The 18,326-nt window shown below is 42.5% G+C and overlaps 1 protein-coding gene across 1 annotated transcript in view; it reads right to left on the bottom strand.

The window, feature by feature from the left end:
* LOC308287104 (zinc finger E-box-binding homeobox 2) overlaps positions 1-18,326 on the bottom strand; it is a gene marked incomplete at both ends in the record, with an annotated part of 32,965 nt that overhangs the window by 14,350 nt on the left and 289 nt on the right. The window lies entirely within an intron of this gene.

The raw sequence follows: 18,326 nt of genomic DNA, 5'->3' as shown, positions 1-18,326 counted from the left end.
CATCACCAATGTTGACAGAGCAAATCGAGGGCTTGATAATTACACTAAATTGCACGTTGGCTGATAGGAATTGTGTTAATGTGGTGTTTTGCTGCAGTTTCATTGCATTTCTGTGGGCCTAGAAGAGGAAGTGTAAACATTCTTGTCTAATTATCTCCAACTATAACCACAGACGCATCAATGTGAATGTCTAAAGTTACGTACAAGTTCAAGACAAAAGTCAGCAGGAGGAATTGACGACAGTCATTTCCCTTTCCTCGCTAGCTGGCTGTGAGCTTTTTATGTTTTAGTCGAGCCGCCAGGCGAGACTCACGTTGCTACTTATAGAGAAACTGCCACGTGCCACACCCCGATCTGAGGTGTAAATGTCACATCAATGTGGTACAGTGTACAGTTTTGTATATCAGCAATCAATGTATGGTAGGAAACACAGCGGTATGAGCATGTTAGTTAAAAGGTGAGTGAAAGTGTGTGTGTGTGTGTGTGTGTGTGTGTGTGTGTGTGTGTGTGTGTGTGTGTGTGTGCGTGTGCGTGTGCGTGTGTGTGTAACAGGGGGGATGAGTGAGTGAAAGAGAGAGTGTGTGTGTGTAACGGGATGAGTGTGAAAGGGAGACAGGTGTGATTGTGACATAAGCTATAATGCATTTGTATGTACACATAGTAAAATTGAAAAATGGGAGGAAATGGACTATGTGCGCTCTCTCAGGAGTTACAGGTCCATTTGGTTCCATTTGCACACCTTGTAGTTCCAGGTCAATTTGGTTCCATTTGTACAAACCTACTGTGTATGGTTTTACTGTGTATCTGTCAGAGAATGAGAAATTGCGTGGGAGGTGGAGAGAGACAGCGAGATAGTGTCAAACTGCCCCTGACACAGATCCTCCCACAGACGTTAATATCAGAAAAGGATACAGGGGGGAAACTCCCTGAGACTAAACTATGAGCTTGCTGCATTGGCAGCAACACACACACACACACACACACACACACACACACACACACACACACACACACACACACACACACACACACACACACACACACACACACACACACACACACACACCTGAGGCCCTAACCTATAGCAAGCAGAAAATCATACACTAACTAATCATACACTAACCAAATGAGAATGACACAGTAACTACACACAGAGATGACAACAGGGGTAGAGCGACAACAACAAGGCACAACAGGGGACAAGACAGACAGCAAGACTGCTCTACTGCTGGAGGAAACATTAAACAAACACATGCAAGAGCGTGCGTGTTCACGTGCAGTAGTCTTTAGATGTCCTCTTCATTAAAAGACGCCACCCTGTCCGGGTATTCAAATCGTTGAGTGCATATTTATAAACCCACCCACCTCCTCCACTCAAACATACATAACTGTTGTTTACAGCTTCCTCACGTTTCACAAGTTTACAGATGTCCAAATAAAATAAAATAAACGTTTCTTGCAGTTTCAAAAGATAATCATAACTAACCCTCAAATCACAAAACAATATATCAAATATATCTATTTAAGGTGAGTACTCAAAAAATGAGTGCCTCAAGTCTCTTGTGCAAGAGATATATAGATGGGGAAAGTCCTGTTCTGGCGAAGCCCGAACTGGCGAAGTGGGGATTTGTCTCCTACCGTAGCGATCTGGCGAATCGATTGTCCACGACACTGCAAGCGCCGCGAAGGCCAGCGAAGAGCGGGCCAGGGCCGGCCGCGCGAGTTACGAAGCCGTGGTGAATGCAATCGTTATATTTATGCCCAGGCCGTAAGGCCTGGGCAAGCGCACGATAAACGCCCTGTCCAGAAGACGTTCGCCAGATCGCTACGGTATCGGACATTTCCCCACTTCGCCAGTTCGGGCTTCGCCTAAAAGGTACGTGCCCATATAGATGTATTATTTACAGTCTATGGGCCAAATGGCTCGGAGTCTGGAAGCGTTGGTTCGCAAGGCTACTTAAGGCACGTAATATTTACAGTTATATATAAAGTAACATGGAGAGATGGTGTAACAACAACGTACTGTATTCACAGTCACATTAAAAGTAAATTGATAGCAGTGGTATTGTGATATCTACTGCTCTTCATCTGCAAGTAACACAGCAGCAGCGAAGATGCAGAACACATCTATTGGAGCCCTTCCGGGTAGGACTTCAAAATGCTGATAAATAAAACTGACAATGAACGACAAAAATATAAAGACAAAAAGCTAACATATATATATTAATATATTACTTACGGCGCATGCTCTCAGATGCTCTGTAGTCTCTAGTGCATGCTGATTCATTTTGATGGATTAAATAAGAAAAAGACATAGCTGTCATTATCTTCATCTGCATCTGGAGCTAACCTCCTACTTCCAGTATTTGCACTGCACCCATTCTCACCTCAAACTCGCTCTTAATAACATATCTTTAAATGTAATTTCTGATTTTGTTGCCAAGTGTGCTGTATTTGTTGTGCGTTTTAAAGAGTATATTGTGTATAATATTATTTCTCTTATATCGTAACTTGTAATATCTCTATTCATAGAAGGAAGAATTATGGTCACAAAATCACACATTTACAATGCAATAACCACACCTGTTGAGTACACTATTTTAGATTCGGAAATGTGCAGTACTCAGAGTTGGTAGCAAGTTAAATAAGATGGTGTTAAAACCACAGTGGTGGTGCACTCAAACAGCACTTTCAGTATGCCAACAGCGCTGTGTGTGTGTGTGTGTGTAGGTGTGTGTGTGTGTGTGTGTGTGTGTGTGTGTGTGTGTGTGTGTGTGTGTGTGTGTGTGTGTGTGTGTGTGTGTGTGTGTGTGTGTGTGTGTGTGTGTGTGTGTGTGTGTGTGTGTGTGCTTGCTTGTGTGCGCGCATGCGTGTGCATGTGTGTGTGTGCTTGCGTGCACAAGCACGTGTGTGTATGCGTGAGTTTGAACAAATGTATTTAGGTGAGATGTCACATGTGTTTGCGACATACTGTATTGGAAGTGTAAGGACAATAAGCCATCGCCTAACTCCGTATGTGTGGCAAATGTAAATTGTATGCAGGCATGCGTGCACATGATGCACGTAAATTACGTGGAAGCATGCATAGTAAGATTGTCACTAAGTATCAATTTAGCAATTCTCTAGTCGTGTATTAATGTAGTTCGCTTTGACATATTTGGTACTAATTGATATCATTAAAAATGCTCACAGCCATTTTGAAGGTCTGGCACTGTCATTGCCTGTGAGGTACCGTAGTTAAACCCTAAAAATGCCTGTGTGTCTGTCTACTATACTAGACTATACTATAATATTAACCCACTTATTAGTATCTATTAGGTTTCCCATTTCTTGCCGTGAACCACCTTATGGTATGGTGTCTTCAAGCTTTGACTTGAAAGGAAGGATGTAGGCCTAAGTTCATAAACCCCCTTGTGTCTCTATTCTAGGCATGTCATCAAATGAACTTATTAAACCTTTGTTCAAAATAGGCAATCATTTGATGGAAATAGCAGAAGTAGCCGAGCTTATAGATCAGCATTTGACGTTCAAATAAGTATATAGGGTTTACGTGGTTGAACTAAAAACAAGGGGAGAGTGGACTGTGTGGAGAGCATAGTGAGCACACTAGGTTTTAGAGTTTGTGTTTATGGCACCCAAAAGGGCTCTTGGTCAGAAAGGCCAGACTTGAAGGAGAACAGGTATTTTTTCTTCCATTTACTTATCTAATGTGTAATGCACATTATGGTTATGCTTGCACTAACACAGGAAGGCATACTCACTGTCCCAATAACTGATGGTTTCAATGTATGTTGCCTGCAAGTAACAAGTATTAAATGTTACGAGATCACAAAGGTTTGAGGTATGAGGTGTGAGTGAAACAGTGTAACAACACTCTGTGGTCGCCTGCCCTCTTCCTTTAGACGTTTCCTGTCTTCTGCTCTCTGCAAATGTGCCACCATGTTACCCATACACCTGTCCTGAAGACCACCTCGTGACATTCACTGTTACTTAACGCAATGCACATTGAATTAGCCGCCACATGTTTACTGCATTCACAGGCTACAGTTTAGGAATTGGATTAGAATTCAGAGATTCTCTGTAAATTATGTACATGTGCATATATGTGCATGTTCCTGAGCACACGACCCACTGCCTATAAGTGTGTGTCTCTGTGCAAACACCCCACCCAAGAGTGTGTGTGTGTGTGTGTGTGTGTGTGTGTGTGTGTGTGTGTGTGTGTGTGTGTGTGTGTGTGTGTGTGTGTGTGTGTGTGTGTGTGTGTGTGTGTGTGTGTGTGTGTGTGTGTGTGTGTGTGTGTGTGTGTGTGTGTGTGTGCGTACACACATAGGAGTGTTTGCTGGTGAGAAAGGTTGGCTTTAGTGAGAGAGGAACATGTTATTTTGAGTTCACCCCCTCGCCTCCCCTGGTGCCCCAAGTTGGGTTTCCGTGTAGCGAGCGAAGGATTGGGGCTACGGAGGAATGCAGTAAACGGTCACGGAGGGACCCACGCATTCACCGCACTGTGAATCAAAAAGCCAAACACCACTTCATTAGGGCTCCTGTCATTGCAAAGTCTCTCACACCACTCTATAAATACCCCCATTTCCCCCCTTCAAATTTGTTTTCCCTCTTTTTACTTTATGCATGAAAATGCTTGGAGACCGTCCCGGCTGTGTGATGTGGCTCTTTATTTGGTACGTCGGCGCAATAAAACCACACAATAGTGGCTCCTTTTTTGAATATTAAAGCATTCTCTCAAGGAACACAAAAGTTCTGACGTTTCTTCTTTTTTCCCCCTTTTTTTTATAGGGGCGCTCGAAATAAAACTTCGTTTTGAGCCTGGAGGCTGTATATTGTGGGATGGGGTTAGTTTTACTTGAGTTGCAACTTTCAGTTACTCTCCATGGATGATTTGTTTTGAGGGTAAAACAAATATGCCCGGTATCCGACCGAGTTCGTCCCCTCAAATGTCTTTATTGCATCCTTAAGAGGTGTCTTCACAGCAATGTGCTGTGAATTAAAGAGACAATGCTCTGGGTAACTGCCCACAGACTCCTAATCTAAGTGCTTACAGCCAGGACAGGGATGTTCTTAGAAAACATAGAATTTGGACACTTTCATGTTGATTTAGAAGTGCTAATGGCAAGGAAACTGTCACTGATGTGTACACTGTCACTGTTACACAACATAGAAAAGGGGTTGTTATAATAATATTAACAATAATAATTTGGTAGGATTGAATATAATTCACGTGTAACTAAGTTCATCCAATTTGATTTTGAAGAAATACATTTCAGAGAGACCTCTGACTGTCATACCTACAGTACTTGCAGGTTTACATACAGATGGGGCGCCATCCTCTGGTGTATGTTGGCGTTACACGCATGTTTCGCTCCACCAGGGTGAAAAGATTCAAGTGAACATTTCAAATGACCACATGTGACCTCTGGAACGTTGAGACATTAAAAAAGATGCCTTTTAAATGGCTCATGACGTTCCTTTCCTCTCTCCGCTGTCTCTCCCTCACTGGCTGCTCGTTTTCTCTCATCTTTTCTCTTACTCATAATGTACTTCATCTCTGTCCCGCCATTCTGTCAGTGTCTCTCCCATCTCTTTTTCATGTCTGTCATTCTCACCCGCTCACAGACACATGCATGCACAGGCACACATTCAGATACAACACACACATTGATTAAGAGGATGCGCAAAAGGGACTGAGCTGACGGCATGTTGACGAATAAACCCATGCTCTGCAGTTGATATCAACTATCAACCGAATTTCCCCCACGGGATTAACCGAGGTCTCCCCCTCCCACTGTAATAGGGGCGTACATTAGCATGTGTGTGGCGTGCGTGTGAAGCATGAGCCAACGCTTTCGAAAATAAACCAATTAAAGTCACAGAAGAAAAGTGCAAAGGCAGCAGTACCACACCAAGAGTGTGTGTGCATGTCATTACTGACACTAACCCTGTAAGTAAAGAAGAAATGATGGAGCAGAGGAGAGAGAGAGAGAGGGAGAGAGGGAGAGAGAGAGAGAGAGAGAAGGGTATAGATAGGGAGGGGGTGGCGGGCGCAAGAGAGAAAACTCAACCAATGGAATAATAAAAAAAAGAACCGTCATGAAGAAAAGGAGGTTTAAAAAGCAAACTCTGAGTTTAAGAGGATCTTTGATGTGTATCAGAAGAGGAAAGCAGCCCTGCGACGGGAGTAACTTTAAGTCAAAGCAGAAGGTTGGCTGGCTGACTTGCTGGCTGCCTGACTGACTGGCTGGCTGGCTGACTGGCTGGCTGGCTGGCTGACTGGCTGGCTGACTGGCTGGCCAACTCTCAGCTTTGATGGTGCTGGCTGTTTGAAGTGGTTTTCTGGGGGATGGGAGCAGCGCGCGGCGTCAGTGGGACAGAGGAGGCGCTGGAGGGGGAGGCACCGTGGCGACAGAACAGGGCCGGGGGGGGTGGGGGTAGAGGAGGGAGGGATAGATAGATAGATAGATTGAATGAGGAAGAAATTAGAAGATCGGGTCACAGATGAAAGGGAAGACTTGTCCTGAAAGAGATAACAGTTTGGAAAGGGAGAGATATAGAATTGAGTTGGAGATACCACAGCGCGAAGAGAAGGAGTCGAGGAGAGATGGTGTGGGAGAAAGAGAGGAACAAAGAGGGGAGGCAGAAAGGGAGAGGGATGAAAAAGGGAGTGACAGAGGAAGAACCGGGACCAACCAACCACTGTACGTGCCAAAAGTCAGCTGAGAGAAAAGACGGAAGAGACAGATGAGTTAGTGAGGCTATTAATGTGTCCCCCATGCGTGTCTGTCTTCAGTGTTGGTGTGTCTGTCCTGTGGACTCTCAGCCCAGGCCCAGTGTGTGGCCTGGACACATTCTCACCTAACTATTATTTGATCACTCACATGACGCAACCCGTCCTTTGATAGCCGGCCAGGCTAGAGTTATTATACTTCCCATTCCATCCCTCCTGCCATGCTGGACACATGCACCATATAATTATAGCTATGCTGTTTTCCTGAGGTACCCATGTCGACCGCACAGAAGGAAGGGGGGGAACAACATTATTCTGAATCAGAACTTGTGAATCTATTCTTTCGGATACTGCGTCGATCACATAATCGCAGTGACCCTGGTTTGATTCTGACTTGACTCCCTTCCCTCATCTCTGTTTCCTTTCTCCCTTCTAAATAAAGAAAAAGCTGCCCCAAAATAATCTTTTTGAACTTCCTCATCTGCTCGGCTGCAGAAGAAAATACGTATCAATTTGAGGGCTCTTTCTTGACATGAAAATGTCACGCAGAAGGTTTTTTCCCCCTCCTCATTTTATTAAAACTCAGTGATTTCGCAACATCCACGGAAAAATGATAACCTGCACTGTTACATGATAGAAATGCAGATAAGGAGAATCTGCCAGATTGCTGTGATAGCTGGTGTAGTGGACCAGTTACTCTATGACATTTTGATTCTGTAGCTTCCTTTCTATAGCAGAGGACACTTTCACTTAAATGTCCTGTTCTTTATCATGGCTGCCAGAGATCATTGGCAAGATCATAATTTGCAAACTGTCTGCAAACATCTTTGTCCTGTCCTTGACAAATTGACATTAGTGTGTGTGTGTGTGTGTGTGTGTGTGTGTGTGTGTGTGTGTGTGTGTGTGTGTGTGTGTGTGTGTGTGTGTGTGTGTGTGTGTGTGTGTGTGCGCGCAATTTAAGCCCTAGAACTCATTCCCTTTGTGATTGTGTTTGACTCTCTGCAGTTATGATTGTAAAGTTGTGTCACACCACACTAGAGCTCGATCCCACATTAGACATCTCTTGGCACATTCATAGAGCCATCCTTCAGAGACCCACTTCCTAAAAAACCTTGGGAAACCTGGATTATAACAGGACAGTAAAGACCAACAACGTGTGGCTTCTGTGCTTTGTCTAACAAACATCATGTGGACTGTAGACTAATGGAACTTGACATGCGGCCAGAAACGGAAAAATCAAAATAAATACCTCCTACTGTTGCAGGTGGGTTTAAAAGCATGCAACATGTTCTCTTTATCGCAGAATATGTTCACTCCCTCCCCAGGTGTGTGTGGGAGGTGTGCAGGTCAGATGAAGGTGGTACCTGTTGATCACAGGTACAGGGAGAGAGGGAGGAGTTCTCCCATCCCTTCCTTACCCTCAGTATTCCGTCCAACTATTACTTTCTCGCCTATAATTCAGACAAAAAAAATGTTTTCTTTGGACCGAATATAAAATATGAACTGGCAATTTCCTCCGAATAGGGTAGCGTACACTTTTCAATGGCAGGCCATCAATTAACTAGCCCAAGTAGAATTTCCACTTTTAACTGCATGCACTCCTGCCAATGTCATTAACGCCCCTCTCCCAACTCGCACACTGCACAAATTATGCCCCCCACACCCACCCTGCCTGCCTGCTCTTGGGATTTGTGAAGAGGACAGATCAGACCAGATGATGTTTTAGCCTTGTGTCTGAAAGTCTATTGCTGACCTTGTGGATCCTGTCTTCACATGGATCAGGTCAACGGACTTCCCTCCTGCTTTAAAGAGAATATCTACTGTACAATAAAATCTGTCCCTAAAAGACCCTGAATCTCAGGACTTTAACTCAGGCTTTCACCTCTGCTCTGTGGCCATGGAGGCCTTTGAGGACATCACAAACCCCACCGCGGTTGAGTTCCCAAACCTTTTAGCTTGAGACCCAAAAGAGAAATGTTATGTCTTCCTGAGACCCAAACTAGAGACAATAGCCGATCTAATGTCTTGTTTGAAATGTATGGAGAGCTGTTTTATATATTGGCTGAATGTAAAGAAATATCCAATAAAGATTTTTTCACTCACAACCCTTTAGAAATGTTTGGGAAACACTATATTCCTCCTCCATCTTGATTGATCCAAGGACATGGACTTTGGCTCAGTGTTCAACACTATCATCCCAGACCTGCTAATTCACACCAACTCACCATTCCTGCCTCCACCTGTCACCACCTGTTACTCCACAGTAACATCCATGCTAACATTAAGTGTTACCAAAAGTTGGGTAAAACACGCATCATGTTTCCTTGGGAATCAACACTGATTCCCCACAGAGAGGTGTGATCTCTCCACACTCATCAGGCCCATTCCGGGACGGTGATGATGAGTCTGCTTACAGATGGGAAGTTGAAAGACTTGGTCCTCTGGTGCAGCCACAACAACCTGAAGCTGAATATCCCCCCTCCCCACAGTGGAGATGACGCCAGACACAAGAAGTCCATCCAGCATACGCCTCTGATTAACGAGCGCCAAAATGACCAGACAATTGAACAGTTTCGTTCTACATGTCATCACACTTATGAACAGTAAACTGTTTCTCTGTCATTAATTTGTTCATTGTGAAACAGTGACAGATACACACACAAGCACGCGCACGCGCGCACACACACACACACACACACACACACACACACACACACACACACACACACACAGTAGTGAGTAGTACAACAGTGTGTGTTTGGGAAAGTACATTGTATAGTCATACAACTGTAAAATGACTAATCTATAAATGTACTATTAGACAAGATATGGTTATGCATGAAGATACTTTTATAGATGAATAGCCCAAAGAGAGAATGTATAAGAATGACTGTTCAGATCATAGGTTTTACACTCTGGCATAAAATCCTCTGCGTCTGCGGACTGCGGCCTAATACTGTACGTATCAATTTGGGGTCTCTTTCTTGACATGAAAATGCTTGAGAGCCTGCATAATGAGATATGATATGAGCATTGTGACATGCATTTGAGGATCTATGAGCTGCAAAAGCTGTGTCTTTTTCATGGAAATAATATATGCAGTACAGAGCCGTGGGGACGGCCTCAAGATGGCTTAAGCTGGCTTAATCGTGTCAGAGGAGATAAAAAAGACGAATGATACAAAACGGAGATGTCACAGCAAAGGAGACAAACCGAGTGAGACAAAGAAATACAAAAATGAAGCCATGACAGAATAATTAAAGGGGACAAAAGTAATGAAATGAGCCTTGAGGATGGATGGGGTAGGAATGCAGGGACAAACGAAAAGCTACGCTACGGTGACCAAACCACGCAAACAGCGCAGCCCACTTCCATGCAGCAGGTGTTAGGTTTACAGGCCTCTGAGGTGATCCAGACGGGAACCTGAATAAACAGCGGCCTGCTCCTGACTGTTGTTTGATACACACCATACATCAAACTGTTCCTCCTACGACCCCACAGCCAGCTAGATGGTGTTCTCTTGCTAGCAAACACAGGCACACGCTCAGCAAATATGTCAGTTGGGTGAGTCTGCCTTCCTGCATGCATGCATGCCTGCTTGCTTTCTCTCCCTCCCTCTTTTTCCTCTCTCTCCCTTTCCTCTTTCTGCCACCTATCCAGTGATAGAAAGTAACTAAGTACATTTACTAAAGTACTGTACTGTCATTTTTACAATACCTTGTACAACTTGTATAACTTGTACTCAACTACATCTCAGATGCAAATATTGTACTTTTTACTCCACTACAATTGTTTGATAATTTTACTTAGGCTACCAGTTACTTTGCAGATTTAGATTTAATAACCAAAAGCCCTATTCTATACTTCAGCTATTCGAAAATAGCCGATTTACAAGCTCACAACGGTGAACAGTGTTGTGATGTAAATGATTTTGTCTAATCATGGGTCATTCTTCATAATGAATACTATTGTAAGTATATTTTGAACCCAAAACATTTGTACTGTTGAATACAGGACGGCGTACTTGTAAAGTATTTCACCATTGTGGTGTTGCTACTTTGACTTAAGTAAGAAATCTGAGTACTTCTTCCACCACTGCACCCATCTGGGCCTTGTAATACATGACAGCTGAAGCAGGCTTTCCAAATTTAATTTGAGGTGTGATAAAAAAAAAGGCACATACGTATCTATAAATTGTGTGCAGAATGGTTGGCTTGCTGGCTGGCTGCGTTCAGCCTGTTTCTTCTGTCAAACACATGTAGCTGTTTCTGCTAGGTTAAAAATACAACCATCTCGCTGAAAAGCAGAAAGAACGGCTGAATAGACCCTAAAGTGGGATCTGCTGTCGGTATCGAAGAAAACAAGACCTGACATTATAATATCAAGAATTCTTTCTTTTTTCCCCCCCGTATCAGGCTTTATGTAAACCTTTTCATAAGAAATAGACATGCCTGTGGGAAAGAGTCACAGGAAATACCGTTTATCTTCAAAAGAGGACCTACTGCAAATGTGCGAACCTGTACAGTGTATTCACACTCGCACACACACGCAAGCACGCTCACACACACACACACACACACACACACACACACGTGTGAGAGTGTGAGTTGAAATGTTTAATTTAAGTATGGATGACAACTATAATTAATCTTCAGGGAACCAATGCACGCATAGAGATGGCAATTGTCTTGAGTCTACGAACAGACGCAGGGCTGCTATTAATAGATAACATCGGTGTTGGCAATTATGCAGCTCATGTGTGCTGATTTTTACCTACAACCTGGCATCCCTATTTTGGTTATGTCATTAGAGGCAAAACAATTTGAATAGAACTTAAGTGGTTCAAATTGTTTGTTTATAATCAAGTCAAGTTTTTCAAATCGATTTAAAGGGTTAGTTTTTTTTTTCCTTTATCTTCATTTTTTTAAATTATTGGTCAAAATATGGGTGGCATAGGAATCAACTAAATCAGGATCAGCGTTGGACCCTATCTGACTAATGATTGCTCATGTACTTGTTTTTGCAGTCGTGCACGGATGTTGGTGCCCAAAGTCGTTTTGTCTATCAACATTTTCTAAAAGGCCATTCTGGGCCGCAGCATCCCATCCCAGCAGTGCAGCGAGTTAAAAAGTGGTACTGATGCTACATCTGTAGCCTCAGATAAGCAGTATAATTGAGTAAACATGTCGGAGCCAAGGACTTTAATAAAGGGAAGGGATTCCCCTCGCCTCGACTGCTCTGTGAATGTGACAACGGCAAGAATAGAACTTGGGATGGGAGAAACATGTGACACTTGGCACTCTGGGAGTCCAGGAGAAGAAGAAAAAAGAAAAACGAGGAAACATGGCTCCAGATAATCCCACGCTCTGTCACCAATTCCCTTCTCCTTAACTCTCTCTCTCTGTTTTTTTTCTTCTGTCTCCAATCCTGTCATCCCCATCGGTTCTCCACCTCTCTCATCCTCCTCTCCTTTCTTCCTCCTCGGTCCCTCCCTCCCGTCCCGTCCCCTCCCCTCCCTCCTGCTGGTTCTGACGCCGGGGTTGTGCCTCTTGAGGAGTCCTGGTAATAAACTCTGGTGCCTGGGTTCCTCACTGCTGTCTCTCTCTCTCTCTCTCTCTCTCTCTCTCTCTCTCTCTCTCTCTCTCTCTCTGCATGTGGACTCCTCTGTAGTTGTGCTGTGGTACTATCTGAACCCGCTCCAAGACGACCCAGCCCCTCCACTCAGCACAATGCAACAGCGTCACTCTCTTTTCTTTCTCTCCTTTTTTTTTCATCCCTTCCCTTTTGTTCCTCTCTCTTCTCTCGCTCTCTCTTCTCCCTCTTTTTCCCCCGAGTCCCACTCGTATACTGTATGCCCTGCCCACTGTGGCAGCGCTGTGCCAAAGAAAGCCACACACACACACACACACACACACACACACACACACACACACTAACTAACACTAACACATACATATCTATGCACAATGCACACACAGTCACACATACACAGGCACACACACACACACACACACACACACACACACACACACACACACACACACACACACACACACACACACACCAACACACACACACACACACACACACACACACACACACACACACACACACACAGTCACAGACACACAGCTGGGCCCCAGCTGCATACAAAGACTGGGGTTTGGAAATCAATGAAGGAGAAAGAAGAAAAGAGGGAAAGAGTTTAAATAAATTGGCACTTGAAAAAAGAAGAAATAGAGAAAGAGGGAACGAAAAGGGAGAAAGCTGGGAGGGGAAAAAAAAGGCAAATCAACTCAACAATAGAGTGAGGTTTTTTTTATGGACTAAGAGGAAAATAAGTGAAAGGCCATGGGACTAAATATGACCTTTGTGGCCGTGCTTACGTAACAGTTGGAGTGGTGGGTTAAACGCTCCCTCTCTGGTTGAAACACTATCCTTGATGTGATTCGATTCGTGGTACGGACGTCTATCATTCAGGCAACACACAGATTAAGACCAAGCCTAGGACCCGTACGGAGTGGAGCTGGCAGGCCTGGCCCTATCATGAATGACAGCATGCAGCACAGGAATCCAGCAGGCCAAACGCTCCCTGCTCTGCTCTCCCACTCACAATGCAACAGGGGTGGAAAACATACTCACATATTTTACTTCAGTAAAAGTATCAATACTGCAATATAGAAATAGTCTGTTAGGGTGCCCAGCCCACACACCAAAATACCTATGAGAGTGAAATCCACATTCCGCCAATGCATTTCAATGAGAATGGAGGATTTTCTGCAGATATCCTCTACTGGCATGAAACCGCTCCATTCTCATTGAAATGCATCAGCAGAATGCGGATTCCACTCTTATAGGTATTTTGATGTGTGGGCACCCTTACAAGTAAAAGTCCAGAATTCAAAATGTACTTGAGTAAAAGTACAAAAGTATTCGCATCAAAATGTACTAAAAGTACCAAAAGTAAAACTACAAAATGTTTGAAAATAGTCGATCTATAAGCTCACAACCCATCCCTAGGTATATAATAGGGCTGAAGTGGTTAATGTATGTTTTATAATAGTATAATTTATAACTGCAAAGTAACTAGTAACTAAAGTTTTCAAATAAATGCAGTGGAGTAAAAGTACAATATTTGGATCCGAGATGTAGTGAAGTAGAAGTAAAAGTACTGAAAACAGGAACTCAAAACTGTACTTAAGTACAGTACTTAAGTAAATGTACTTAGTTACTTTACACCACTGCAATTCAACACTTTTACCAAACAACTGTAGTTGAAAAATATATAACAAGAATTACAACCTAAAATAATTCAATAATCAATTTAATCATTTAGTCATTTAAAACGGTGATTCATTGTATCTCCCCCCAGCATAACCACAATGATGCTTTTAATTTAAAGTGATCTATCATCTTCTTTTCTATTAACGCCTCCTGTCGATGTTAATGATTATTAAGAGATGTCGTCATTTTGCGACAAACAATACAGGGATATCATCCTTATAATATCCAGAGGTGTTAATGCAGGAGTTTTCAACTATAGATTAGGCAGGGGGCCACAATTGTAAAATTACTTTAGGTCCGGGGCCACAAGACCGTGTTCATTTGACCATTTGTTGTGTGTGCTATCGGATACAACAATGGACATAATGTCCATTATGGTAACTTATTAGGGCCTGCTTCATACTGCATTCATGTCTTTTGATGTTTGACAGGATCATTTCTGTGCCAGTCCTTTATAATGCACAGGCTTTGATTTGGATATTGAGAAAATAGGGAGTAGATATTTCAGTGCTCTGTCCCTGGCAAGGTAAGTGTCTTTGTGAGAAGAGAATTGGACGCGGGTTGGCAAGGTGAAGTGTTTATGTTTGTATGAAGGAAAAGGTTTTTGCTTTTTTTGAGCACCCGGCTCTTATGATGCATTTAATTAATAATTAATGACATTGAATAAATGATGGTCTAACTCTCCACAATTATTGTGGAGAGTTAGAATATCACTGTGTTAATGGTTAAATGCACATATTTGTGTGGAGAATATACTGCTTGCTTATTATCCCCTCTGCTAATTAATTCACACGCTTTAAGTGTCTACCTCAATTTGGAATAAAAGACAGGTTGTCATTTGTGATGTGTATGTGTGTATGTATGTATGTACGTACGTACAGTATGTATATACAGTATATGCAGTACACACATGTATGTTTCCCCCCTCAGTCTGAGTACTTTATGCAGGACTGCTTCTAATCTGCGGGGAATGAAGAGTAGTAATTTCCGCACTTTGCTTGATATTGGTGGGCATTGACAGTTTTATTAGGGGAGACAGAGACATAATCAATAGGCGCCTTGGAGAGAGAAGAAAAGGGACAGGCTGCGTTTCTTCTCTTTCTTCTGGTTTGGAAAGGATCCCCTAATCGCTGTCTTATGAGATGCGCCTGCCAAGTTCGTTTGGTTTTATCAAGGACCTCTTTCCTCCCTACATGCAAAGTCGCCTCCAGACCAGCACATTCCACGCTCTACACACACAGCGTGCACACATGCACGTGTATACAACATGCACACGAGTGTATGCGTGTGTGCACGCACAGATACGCACAGCAAACATATGCAGGCCCAAGCAGGCCAACACACACTTGCGAATAGGCAGTAGGCACACGCACGCAAACAAACACATGTGCCCATGTGAGTGTGTGACATACAGCATAATGCATGCAGTGCATGTAGATATTAATATGTAGTCCTTATGTGCAGTGCCTCAGGGCATGGATGAAAGTTAAATTAAATCCAATTAGTGGGCAGTATGAGTTATAACTTCCTAACTGATAACTGCATACGTTAGAGGTAATTAATCCATGCAAAGACATGATTCAATGTGGATGGATAAATAGATAAATAGATCGATAGATAGATAGATAGATAGATAGATAGATAGATAGATAGATAGATAGATAGATATAGAGTTGTATTGATCCTGGGTGGGAAATTCAGTGGTTACAGCAGCAGTGCTGTAGGAAACACAGGTAGGATACAGAGGTAGGAGTAAAGAGATAGATCCAAGCTTCTGAAGTAAGAAATTAAGTTAAAAGGACTAAACATATCGTACAGGAAGTAGACATAAGGTACAAACTGGGGCAAAATTGAAATGATCAAATACTGTAACGATATTTTGATTATATCGTATTGTGATGATATTTATTTATTTATTCAGTCATTTATTTCAATGATAGCAAAAGTAGTACATCTACAAGCTCACAAACATTGCGACGTGTTGTAGATGTGCTATTTTGTGAGCTGGTACATATATGCTATTTTCACCACGTTTCGTTCTTTCCGTCTTTATTTATTTTTTCACTTTTAAAAGTATAAAATAAAATATTAGCTCTATTTTATACCTAATTAAAACCAAGAAAAGATCATACAGATGATCTCATATGATGATATGGAGATATTATCATCGATACTGTATATGGCCCCATGCAGCCTTAGGTTTAAGGGTAATGTGACACTGGAAGACCTTTTTCTGATCACACTAAAAACCTGATTGACTATTACAGTAGATTCACTCTTCCCATGACTTTTTGTCTTCCAAACCACAATGTCTTGACTTCATCATGTGTTTCAATAGAAATCATACACAGTCAAATCCCCTGTGTTAATTTAACTCACAGAGTGCACAAATGAAACCAAATGGACCCGTAACACTCTCTGAGTTACATATTATGTATAAATTAACAATGAAAACATTACTGTGTATGCAATGTAAATCACTTGAGGCTTCTGAAGTCAACGGAGGAATTAAAGGCACTGGACCGTTCATTGAGGGACCATAATTTGGGTAATTGACCTTAATTCACACAGCAGCCAATTTCCTCTTACGTCATACCTGCGGGGAGGGGGAGTAGGACATGAATATGATCCAGAGGTGACAGGCTTGTTTCCATAATATTTCCAATTGCAATATTAAGTCGCCACTGAATAAAGGCTTTTAAAAAACGTTGTTGCCAGATGAGTGCCTTGGATTTACATCTTCTGGTGGTGACAAGTCTGTGTGGCAAAGTAGGACCTTTTACTAATAGGTTTTCTGATAGCGTGATGCTGTTGGTCTGAAGAGGAGGTACTGTAGAGGCGGTGTAAAGTATAACGGTGCTATATGACGACAAGGAGGTGAGTGTGTGTGTGTGTGTGTGTGTGTGTGTGTGTGTGTGTGTGTGTGTGTGTGTGTGTGTGTGTGTGTGTGTGTGTGTGTGTGTGTGTGTGTGTGTGTGTGTGTGTGTGTGTGTGTGTGTGTGTGTGTGTGTGTGTGTGTGGTGGGAGAGCAGCCAGGGGGATCTCATCTCACCATGGTGTAAAGTCTGCTAAGCCTCACACCACTCGCTGAATCAAAATGAGGAAACTCTTTAGAGAGAAAACGAATAAACTTCTTGAAGGCTCCTTCTATCAAGAAACTGTCTGTGTGTGACACACACACACACACACACACACACACACACACTGTGTGTGTGTGTGTGTGTGCGCGCGCGACTGTTTTCCCTGCATATCTGTGCATGCTTCTATATTTATTAATTAACACATGGAATCAAAGACGCTATAGCTGCAGAATACTGTAACTGAAAAGTCTCACTGCATGTGTTCAGTTCCTCTTATAGCACTGTTAGAATGACTGCCATCATCAGTGAAATATAGCTTCTCTGTTTCTAATGATGGGGCATCTGTGACCCAAATAAAACCCTGAAATGTGTGTTGGAGGCAAGCAACAAGAGAATTGTGTAGCCTACATAAATGCATTTTTGCATTTACAAGATGATTTGTCAGATGATTTATGTATTAGATTTTTTTTCTTTTCATATTGATTTCTTACAGGCTAATTAATTTGCTTGTTAATTACAATCTTGTTGACGCAACTTCTCTATAATTTATAATGTCTGTAGGCTAATGTAGAACATTAATTATGCCAAACGATTCAACAGATATAAATTAAAACAAAAACCCCAAAAATCTATTCATATTGCAAAAATTGTGACTTCTTTCCCTGCTATTTTCCCAGAACATTTTCTTGTAGCTTATTTTCTTTTTCTCAGAACTAGGTCTATATGTGTAAAATTCATTCCTTAAATGCTGTCTCTTCAACAAAACAAAAATAATCTGACATTATAAAACTGTTAAGACAAGTTATGTGTAAGAAGAGCAGCTGCAGAGTAGCAGACCATTTGGTCAGAAGTTAAAGCATTGGATTAACCTGCAGGTTCGTGTCAACTTTTTTTTTGCCATTTAAAGAAAATGGTCTCAGAATAAAAAGGGGAAGTTGTCTGAAAGTTGGACAACATGTGCAGAATAATTGAGCATGATCGCTATCGTGTTTTGAATTTACACAATTATAATGTGCAGTTACAGCCTCCTATTACATTATAAACTACCACCACACATCTTGTTGAATGAACTGTAGCTTGGGCCAAGCAGGTATCCTACAGGTAGCCTAGAGCGGAACCCACCAGCAGCACACGCACGGCTAGAGGAACGTCAATCCTGCAGCAAAAGCTGCAAGACTCAAGGCTGCAGGCGATCATTAAACGCAGGGCATGAGCTGTGCGATTGG

Source organism: Nannobrachium achirus, assembly GCF_963921795.1.
Source record: "Nannobrachium achirus genome assembly, chromosome: 6".
NCBI classification, from domain to species: Eukaryota; Metazoa; Chordata; class Actinopteri; order Myctophiformes; family Myctophidae; genus Nannobrachium; species Nannobrachium achirus.
Note: the sequence above shows the minus strand (reverse complement) of the source record. Positions and strands in the feature narration are given on the sequence as shown.